General features: G+C 34.2%; 1 pseudogene; it reads right to left on the bottom strand.

Moving 5' to 3' along the window:
- Window positions 1-395: 395 nt before the first annotated feature.
- LOC107623308 (uncharacterized) lies at window positions 396-3,548 on the bottom strand (annotated as a pseudogene).
- Between the last annotated feature and the right edge of the window lie 6,633 nt (window positions 3,549-10,181).

The following is a 10,181-nucleotide window of genomic DNA, read 5'->3' on the forward strand; positions in this document are numbered from 1 at the left end:
TATATAATTTAAAAATAATAATTTTGTTATTTTTAATCAATTAACCGTTAAAAAATAAGACTAATTTAACTTAACTAATTGTTAGATTGATTTTTTCAATTTTTGATCGGTTCATTGCTAAACGATTTTTATCTTGAATCGAACCGATGATTTGGTGATCGATTTCTAATTAACCGAACTGATTTTCAGTTTAGTTCCCAGAACAACAGCTTAAACGGGTTAGTGCATTTATTCTTTATTTTTTATCTACATAGGCAATTTTTAATTAAAAAACAAAAATAATGATTAAAAATTAGAAAGAAGTTGTGCGTATGAGCGTATCAGATTCTCCTGAGGTAACTGATACATAACATTCACCTGACAACTGATACATAGATGATACTGGTAACATAAAAGAGGTCGAATAAAATAGGGCACACTGAACCATTGCAACATATGTTCATATTTAATAGCCACACTGGTCAAGTATACACAATTTGCTTGTCTATATAAAAAGCTAAAAGTAGAGGGTTAACCGCAGTAGCTTACGCTGTTTCCTCTTCAACATTACGATGCTTGGAGAAGCATCTCAAATGGCAAAGGGATATATAGCGATGGTACAAGAATACAAGAGTATTTGGGAAGGAATGCAAAGATTTGAAACAACATATACAACTTATCTTATATTTACAATAGCTCCAATGAATATGTGCATTTGCAGATAGCCCAAAATAGAAATGACTTAGAAGAGCATTCACACAATGAAGCCAAAACTATTCCTGTGGATGACATAACCCACCATAATTGAATAAAAATTAATTACGAAATCATAGATGAGAATTTCGTAAATGGCATAAAACTTTTATTCATTTGTTACTGTTTAGGGTGGGGGGTTATCATGTTATATCATTGCCATTTAAAGGAAATTATTTCTGCTGCAGTACCTACATTTTGGGATGCAGGTACTCGTCCACACTGAGAGGTTTAGGACCGCCATACCAATCGATTAGAAATATATCTTCTATTTCTAATTTGAAGACTTGAAAGTTGTGACCCTCAGTTCAACCTGTTAAAGAATACCAAAATTAAAATAGCAGAAATAAGTTTTTTTTAGCAAGAATCAAATATATAATGAGGAGAAAGCTGGTCATTGAAAATTTGCAACTAGTCAAATATCCGACATAAAACACATAGGATTCTAATCTAATTTAATGATTTTCAGGTATTACCCTTCATCTCAGAGTGCTTGGAAAACAAGGAAATTCTTGCAAATTCGGCTTCCTCGGAATCATCAACCAATTTAAGCTGAAACACAAGAGACAGCTATCAAAATCCAAGTTACTTATCATCAAAGGAAGCACAAAATTTCTTTATGATTTTCCCTTTCCTCAAATAAAGTTGTTTAAAACTTTGAACATAACGTATTATACAAGAGCACAAGAAAACAAGTTGGCATTTACAAATCAATGAACTACAGACTTTTAAATATGACCACAAATGTTCTTCAGAAACCAGACCTTGCACCTATATGAAGGATATTTTTGTAAAAATCTGCATCAATTTATATAGTGTGGTTCACATTATCTCTTATAATTGATAGGAAAGAAGTATATGAGTAAAAAGGGTAGCATTGTCCATTATAATGTCATTCTTTTGCTTTTCCTTTTGAAGAAATAATCCACAAGCTGGAGATTCAATGAAAAATTTATACAGAAGGACTAAGATCCATAGATATTGCTACATCATTAGTTGGCCACTAGACGTAATGTTAATTTTATTTTCGCCCGAAACATCATGTTCAACTAGTCTGGAGGTGGAAAACAACCAAAGAGAAAAACCTAGCATGAAGGAAGACTGAAAATTTGAAGAACAAAAAGACCAAGATCAACTAATGGAAAACCATAGCGGCAACACCTACATGAATATATTCAACCAGAATTTCATTTTTTTTCACACACCTATCCAGTTAGAGTAATTTTTGAACACGTAGTGTTCTCTGGGTCAAGGTTACCGCAGGTCCCGAGAGGGTATTCATTAACTGTGAACGAGGCTCTTTCATCTTTTAATGCATTTCTTGCTGTTGGAGTGTTGGATCAAGAGTTGTCAAGTAAAAGTATAGGATGCCACTGCCTTCATTGGGAGGTCCATCGCTAAATGATACCACATTCCTTCATATAGATAATAAGATTTAATTACTTTGAATACTGGAAATTATTAAATTACACAATGCAAATCCAATGGTCAAATAATGTTGAACGTAATAAAAATTATTCCTTAACAAAAATATACGTTTCGAAGGAGGTGGAAACTCAGGTGCAGTCGACTTCACGTGAAGTTGATACCTGAGAACCATTAGATGATTTAACTGATTTGACTAAATTTTTATCTAACAGCTCTGAGGTATCAACTTCACGTGAAGGAATAGATAATTTAGAAGGTTGATCAAACTGAAGGCAAAAGAAATATAGCAAATAGCAATTGAGATTAGCATTTATTTTACCATTTCGTTTTCATTGGCCTCATACAACGAATAGTATGCAGTTGTGCAAAGATGAAATAACAACTATTCTTTTCCAAGAAATCGACAATCTCAGCCTTTTCAAAATCACTTGGTAAAAAGCAATTTTCCTGAATTCAGCCAGATAAAAGTAGGAAATGCTTACCCAAAGGAAGCTCCATCTAGATCAGTTGAGATAGTACTGCAAAGAATCAAAGAGATGCGCTTGAGAAACATAATTTGAACTTTAGACTTCGAAACCAAATAGTTAAATGATAGAGAACTGACTAGACATAACACATCGAACACGGTTAAGCAACTGCCCAATACACATAATGCAATTCCCTTGATCTCAGTGTGAAAATGGTCAAGTATTTTGAGGTATCATCATAAATTTTATCCTGATTCAGTTTTGCATCAACATAAAAGACGATGACATATGAAAAACCAGAAACCAAAACATCATTGATTTTCAATTTAAGGTAGTTAATGCACATCATCTATGGTTTATGTTTGTCATTATTCATAAGTCACTGCACATCCTTCCACTTTATCCTCCTACAGTAAATCATCTCGTAACACAAAGCCATTGTAAATTAAGGCGACAATTACATAAAGGTATGTGCATCATGGATGGTAGGAGTGAAAAATCTAATGAAGAAGGCAAGATGTAAAAATTGTCACTCTGTAGTATAAGAATTCCCCCTAGTGGGGTGAATTCAAACATGATTCATGATAAGAAACAATGGAATCGTTTGATCTGTTAGAATATAATTAGGATCAATTAGCATTAATGATCAAACATCATTGTCATTCGCTGCTTACTTATTCTCATGAAGAAATGATATAGTTTTCGCTCTCTTTCGGTAGTTCCGCCTGCGTTTTCTCGTGGCAGTTCCGTCTGCGCTTAATATCCTATAATATCCTATAATAAATATTCAGATATGTTAAATAATGCTAATTGATCCTAATTATATTCTAACATGATCCATATAACTGATCCTTTTCCACCTTTACAGCTAGGGAAATACTTAATAAGTTCAATTTCATCACAAAGCAATGAAGTATTCATTAGAACGATAACAGATAATCCACAAGATTACAAGAAACCAACGTTCTAACATAAATAATCAACACAAACCAATAGCGAAGATCAAACTACCACAATATCATTAACCATCAAGTACTTCCTCCATTTCAAATTAATCATCACTGTCACTCTTTTGGCAAATTAGAAAACCAATGTATTCATAAACAGAGTTGAAGTCAACAATTAATTTGAGATTGAGGGAGTAAAATTGCAATTAAACAGGGAAAACCAAGTATGGAGTTATGAGCTGCAGTCATACTAAGTGAGAATAAAACTAAAACACAAATTAACCATCCCATAACTTATCAAGTGAAATAAAATATAACAATTCTATGCGAACAAGTAATTTTTGTAATCAAGTATAACCGAATTTTTTTTCTTCTTACGTGTCTCTTTTAGACCAACTTGGGTAAACTTAGTTAGATAAGTTAATAATGTAACATCACCGCATGCAAAAACCCATAGAATATGAAAAAATTAGTATGTTGGTACTGGTTCCAAAGAGTTGTTTGCCTCTAAAAGTTCTGAAATAGAAATTCATGGAGAAGTAAGTAGTGTACTTATATCAAAATTAAAGGAGGGAGGAAAAGAGTGTATATTTCAAGACACCTCATGAGCGGATATTATATACGCTTTTTGGCATCATTTTCATATAGTTTTTAACATGTTTTGTTTAATTTCTATAAAGTTTTTATAGGTTTTAGTGTTAAATTCACATTTTGGATTCTATTTTGATTTTGTGTGTTTTTATGCAATTTCAGGTATTTTTTTGCTGAAATTGAGGAGTTGGAGCGAAAGTCTGATTCAGAGACAGAGAAAGCACTGCAGATGCTGTCTGGATCTGACCTTCTTTACTCGAAAGAGCTTTTCTGGAGCTACAGAAGTCCAAATGGAGTGTTTTCAATGGCTATGAAAAGCTGACTTCCAGAGCTTTCCAGAAATATATAATAGTGCATACTTTATTTCAGATTAGAAGGCCCAAAACTGGCGTCCAACGCCAGCATCCTGCCCCTTTCCAGGCGTCTAGCGCCCAAGGAGAAGAGACCAGCGTCCAAACACCCAGAGAGGACCCCATAGCCAGCTTTCAATGCCCTAGAGGCTTCATAGCATGTGGATCTCATCAAGGCTCAGCCCAAACACTCACCAAGTGGGTCCCAGAAGTGGATTTTAGCACTAAAAGACTGTTTTACCCTTCTTATGTAATCCTTAGTCATTACTCATTAGTTTAGTATTTAAGGGATTAGATTTATACTATTTAGGGAACATCTATATCTCTTCCAGCATATTTCAAATTTATCATTGTATTTCCTATCAGTATGAGTTTCTAAACCTCCTAGGTGAGGGGAGGAGCCCTGCTGAATCCTATGAATTAATAAAAGTATTACTGTTTCTCTTCAATCTGTGTTTGATTTAATTCTAAGATGTATATTCATTCTTCAACATGATGAACGGGATGAACCATGACAATTATCTTCGTTCTTCATACTAAGACCGCATGCCTGACAACCACCCGTGTTCTTCTTGGGTTCGTGGGAATACGTGACTGGAAAGCATCGAATTACTAGCTTGATTATACATCTCTTAGACGGTTAATCTACGACTTCATTGGGGACTTCTCAAGACACCAGTTCAGTCGAGGTATGGGGAGATTAGGGTCTCTGTGGTAGAGGCTAGAACCAAGGCGTAGCATCCTCTGATCCGGAAGATTCGACATTGTCTGTGGCATTTTGAGTAGGATCACCAAAGAGAATGAATTGCAGGAGCTTCACCCTCGTTCAGATTGGATGACCGCTGACCCGGTGTTTGATCTGAAGCAGAGGAGATTGGCGACCACGGCCGTACGGCGTTGATCACATACAACCTGCCATAGAAGAAATCATTCACAATTAAAGAAGACAGTAAGACCAGAGTTAATCTAGAAGGACAAAGCAACTCCAAGCCTTAACCATCTAAGATTTAAGATTATCATTGTAAACATATCAACCTAGTTCAGATCTCATAAATCCAACAACTCTTCTATCCGCCTGACTAAGACCTGCAAGATAACCATAGCTTGCTTCAAACCACAATCCTTGTGGGATCGACCCTGACTCGCTCAGGTATTACTTAGACAACCCAGTGCACTTGCTGGTACAGTTGTACGAAGTGTGGGGATTCGTGCACCAAGTCTTTGGCGCCGTTGCCGGAAATTGTTCGAGTTTGGACAACTGACGGATTATCTTGTTCCATAGATTAGGTATTATCTTTAATTTTGTTAGAGTCTGTTATTTTATTTTATTCTTCTTTTTTTCGAAAAAATCAAAAAAAAATTCAATTTTTTTTTCTTTTCTTTGTTTAATCTTTTTTTTTTGTTTGAGTCTTTTGTTTATGTTCTTTGTTGAATTTTCGAAATTCTTTGAGTCTTTCTTTCTAAAAAAATTTCAAAAATAGTTTCTTTGTTTAAATCTTGTATCAATCTTTAAGTTTGGTGTCTTCTTGTGTCTTTTATTTGAAATTTTTGAAAATTTTGTTCTTGGTTTTCAAAAATTTTAAGTTTGGTGCCTTTTGCATGTTCTTGTGTTCTTTGAATTTTTTGAGTTTTATTCTTGGTGTTCTTCTTGATCTTCAAAGTGTTCTTGTTTTTCTTTTTGTTATGATCTTAAAAATTTTAAGTTTGGTGTCTTTTTGGTGTTTGTCTTCAAATTTTCGAAAATTTAGGGTTCTAAATCTAAAAATTTTAAGTTTTGTGTCTTTTACTTGTTTTTCTCTTTCTTCGTTAAATTCAAAAATAAAAAATATCTTTTCTATCTTTATTTTAATTAATTTTTGAAATTTTCATTAAAAATTCATATTTTAATTTTAAATTTTTATCTTATCTTATCCTAGTTTTAAATTTCAAAATCAAATCTTTTCAAAAAATCATATCTTTTTCAATTCTTATCTTATCTTTTTATCTTTTCTTAAAAATTCAAAATTTAAAATTCAAAAATCTTATCTTATCTTATCTCAATTTCAAATTTTAAAATTAAACCTTTTCAAAAATCAAATCTTTTTTAAATCTTTATCTTATCTTATTGACTTTTTCAAAATTTAAAATTTAAAATTCAAATTTCAAAAATTCAAATTTCAATTTCAACATTCAAAATTTGAAATTTAATTTTTAAATTTCAAATTTTAAATTCAAATCTTTTTGAATTAAAACTTATCTTTTCTTAACTTCCTTATCTTATCTTTCTTACCTAAATTATCTTCTTTTTAATTCAAAACCTTTTCTATCTTGTCTTCTTTTAAATTTTAATTTTAAAAACTTTTCAAATTTTTTCAATTCTTACCTTATCTTGTTGACTTTTTCAATTATTTTTAAATTCAAATCTTTTCTAATCTTCTATCTTATCTTGTTTTCAAATCTTTTAGTTACTTATCTTCTCTCTTCTTTTTCAAAACTTCCTAACTAATTCTTCTCTCTCCTAATTTTTGAAAATCCTTCTTCTATTTCTCTATCTTCTTTTTCAAAATTCATTAACTAATTTTCCATTCCTTTTTGATTAATTAACCTTTATTTTCGAATTGCATTAATAAATAAAACAAAAACAAAATTATTTAAATTCTTGTTTATCTTTTCTATTTCTAATTCTTCTTCTCTCTACTTCTATTTGTTCGAATTATTCTTCCTCCTTCCTCTATCTTCATTCTTCTCTCTTCCTCTTCTTTCTTCACATCTCACAGGGAGTCCTCTATTCTTAAACATAGAGCTCCCATTCTTTTCTGTCCTTGGTTTCTTCTTTTCTTATTTATGACCAGGAACAGGGATAAAGAACCCCTCTTTAATCTTGATCATGAACTTGAGAGGACTTTAAGGAGAAGCTTACAACAAATTAGAGCACAATACTCCAGAGGGAACCTCACAGAGTTATTTGAACAAGAAACAAGAAATACAGACATGACAGCCGAACCTAACAATGGAGGAGATGCAACACAAGTTCTTGGTGACTTCATTGTAACAACTTTTGACATGTATGGAAGAAGTATCTCTATACGTCATATCAGAGCAAGCAGCTTTGAGCTCAACCCAAAACTGATTGCCTTAGTATTGTAGAAGTTCCAGTTTCACGGACACCCACAGGAAGACCCAGTAGGTTCATCACTGACTTCCTGCAGTTCTGTGACACTGCAGAGACCAATGGAATGAACCCTGAATTACTCAAGCTAAAACCATTCCCATTTTCTCTGAAAGATTGAGCGAAATATTGGTGGTATGCGGTACCCAGAGGAAGTATGAACACCTGGGATCAGGTTGCTAACAAATTCCTGAAAAGGTTCTCTCCCTCGCAGAGATTGGCTAAGTTAGCAACAGATGTTCAGATCCCAGCTAGGACAGAAGTTCTAGACATGGAGACCTTAAAAGAAGGTGGGACAGTAGTCTTCACCAAGGAGACCGAACCTCAAGAGCATGCTACTGAGAGACTTAAGGCAATTAAGGACAAAGAGGAGCCTGAGAATGCCAGTGAGCATGCCCCTACAAGGGTGAAAGAGCCTCAAGAGCCATTTCTCATTGGTAGGGATGACAATACCACCCGAACCCACGGGTACCCACCCTGCCCCTACCCGCTCGGGGCGGGTAATTACCCGTCCCGCACCGGGGCGGGTTCTTGGGAGGGGCGGGGCGGGGTCGGGTTTAGGTAATACCCGCCCCTACCCGCCCCGCTATATATATAATATATATAATTTTAATATATAATATGTATAATATATGTAAAATAATTAGTAAATGATTAACAATAATATATCATATTTAAATTTTTACTTTAATTTATGTTATGTTGATAAACCGCAATTTTACGGTTTATCTTTTGCTCAATTGAGTGGATTTTATCAATCTTTCATACACTTATTCATAGAAATCGCATGTTTTACATTTTCCTTCCTGATTTTGTGCTATGATTGAAAACATGCCTCTTTGGCCTAACCTTTGCTAATTTTAATCATCTCTTATTACCATTCGATGCTGTGATATGTGTGTTAAGTTTTTCCAGGGATTATAGGTCAGGAATGGTTTAGCGGATGGAAAGGAAGCATGCAAAAGTGGAAGGAATACAAGAAATTGAAGGAATTGCTGAGCTGTCCAGCCTGACCTCTTCGTACTAAATCGATCATAACATGAGCTACAGAAGTCCAAATGAGGCGGTTTCAGTTGCGTTGGAAAGCTAACATCCGGGGCTTCGAAATGATATATAATTTATCATAGTGGCCATGCAGCTAGGCGATGCGCACGCGTGCATTGGCGCAGAAGACCCTTGACGCGCACGCGCACTTGGCGCGTACGTGTGACATGCGCGACATGCTGTACCTGCAGAAATTGCTGGGGGCTATTTTTGACCCAGTTTTCGGCCCAGAAAATATAGATTAGAGGCTGTAGAGTGGATCACTCATCATTCTCTCATTCATTCACATAATTTTAGGTTTAGATGTAGATTCTAGAGAGGGAGGCTCTCTCCTCTCTCTAGGTTTTAGGATTTAGGATTTCTTCTTTCAATTTCTTCTCAAATCCAGGTTCAATGTTCCTTTAATTTAGTTTTCTTATACTTTTATTTATTCTATTACTGTAGTTTATCTTCTTCTCTTGTTAATTTATTAATACAAAGAGTATTTTTCTATGTAATTTCTTTATTTGCTTGATTATCTCAATTCAATTCCAATTATTATGTCTTCTTTCTACCCCTTGTATGTGTATGTGAAATTGGCATCCATGTCAATGGAGTAGACTTCCAACTTGGCTTTGGAGTTGATTAATATTTAATAGGAGACCCTTGAGTTAGAATACTCAAGAGTTAATTGGTAATTGGAAGTTGTTGGCTGGCTCTCTAGTTGCTAACGCTAATCCTTCCCAAGAGAGAGGATTAGGACTTGTGAATAGAAGTTGGCTTAATTTCTTGACTTTCCTTTATTTGGTAAGGGTTAACTAAGTAGAAACAACAACCTATTACTATTAATCTTGGGAAATCCAACAAGGATAGAACTTCCGATTAATCTTCTCCTAGTCAAGGCTTTTTATTGTTGTTATTTTATTTTCTTTGCAATTTACTTTCCCTGTTTCCTATCCAAAACCCCAAAACACACTTTTCCATAACCAATTATAAGCACACTTCCTTGCAATTCCTTGAGAGACGACCTGATGTTTAAATACTTCAGTTATTATTTTTAAGGGGTTTGTTACTTGTGACAACCAAATTTTTGCATGAAAGGATTATTGTTAGTTTAGAAACTATACTTGCAACGAGAATTTATTGTAAAATTCTAGACCACACAAAAGTCCGTTCGTCAAAATGGCGCTGTTGCCGGGGAATTGCAAACGTGTGCAGTTATTGGTTATTGTAAATATTTGCTTTTTACTTGTTTGTTAGTTCTTGTTAGTTTTAGGACTTAGTTGCTTATTTTTATTAGTTTTTGTTTCTCTTTTCTACTATGAATTCTCACCCCTTTGGCTACGAGTGTGGTTATAATTATGTTGCAGGAAGAGGAGATTACAATGAGAACATGCATCAAGGTTGGGACAATCAAAGATGGGAGGAGCCACAAGGATTTGATCAACCCTCTTTGCAACAACCCCCTCCAATGTACTACGAGAAACAACCATTC

Source organism: Arachis ipaensis, chromosome B2 (assembly GCF_059453495.1).
Source record: "Arachis ipaensis isolate K30076 ecotype BB chromosome B2, ASM5945349v1, whole genome shotgun sequence".
NCBI classification, from domain to species: Eukaryota; Viridiplantae; Streptophyta; class Magnoliopsida; order Fabales; family Fabaceae; genus Arachis; species Arachis ipaensis.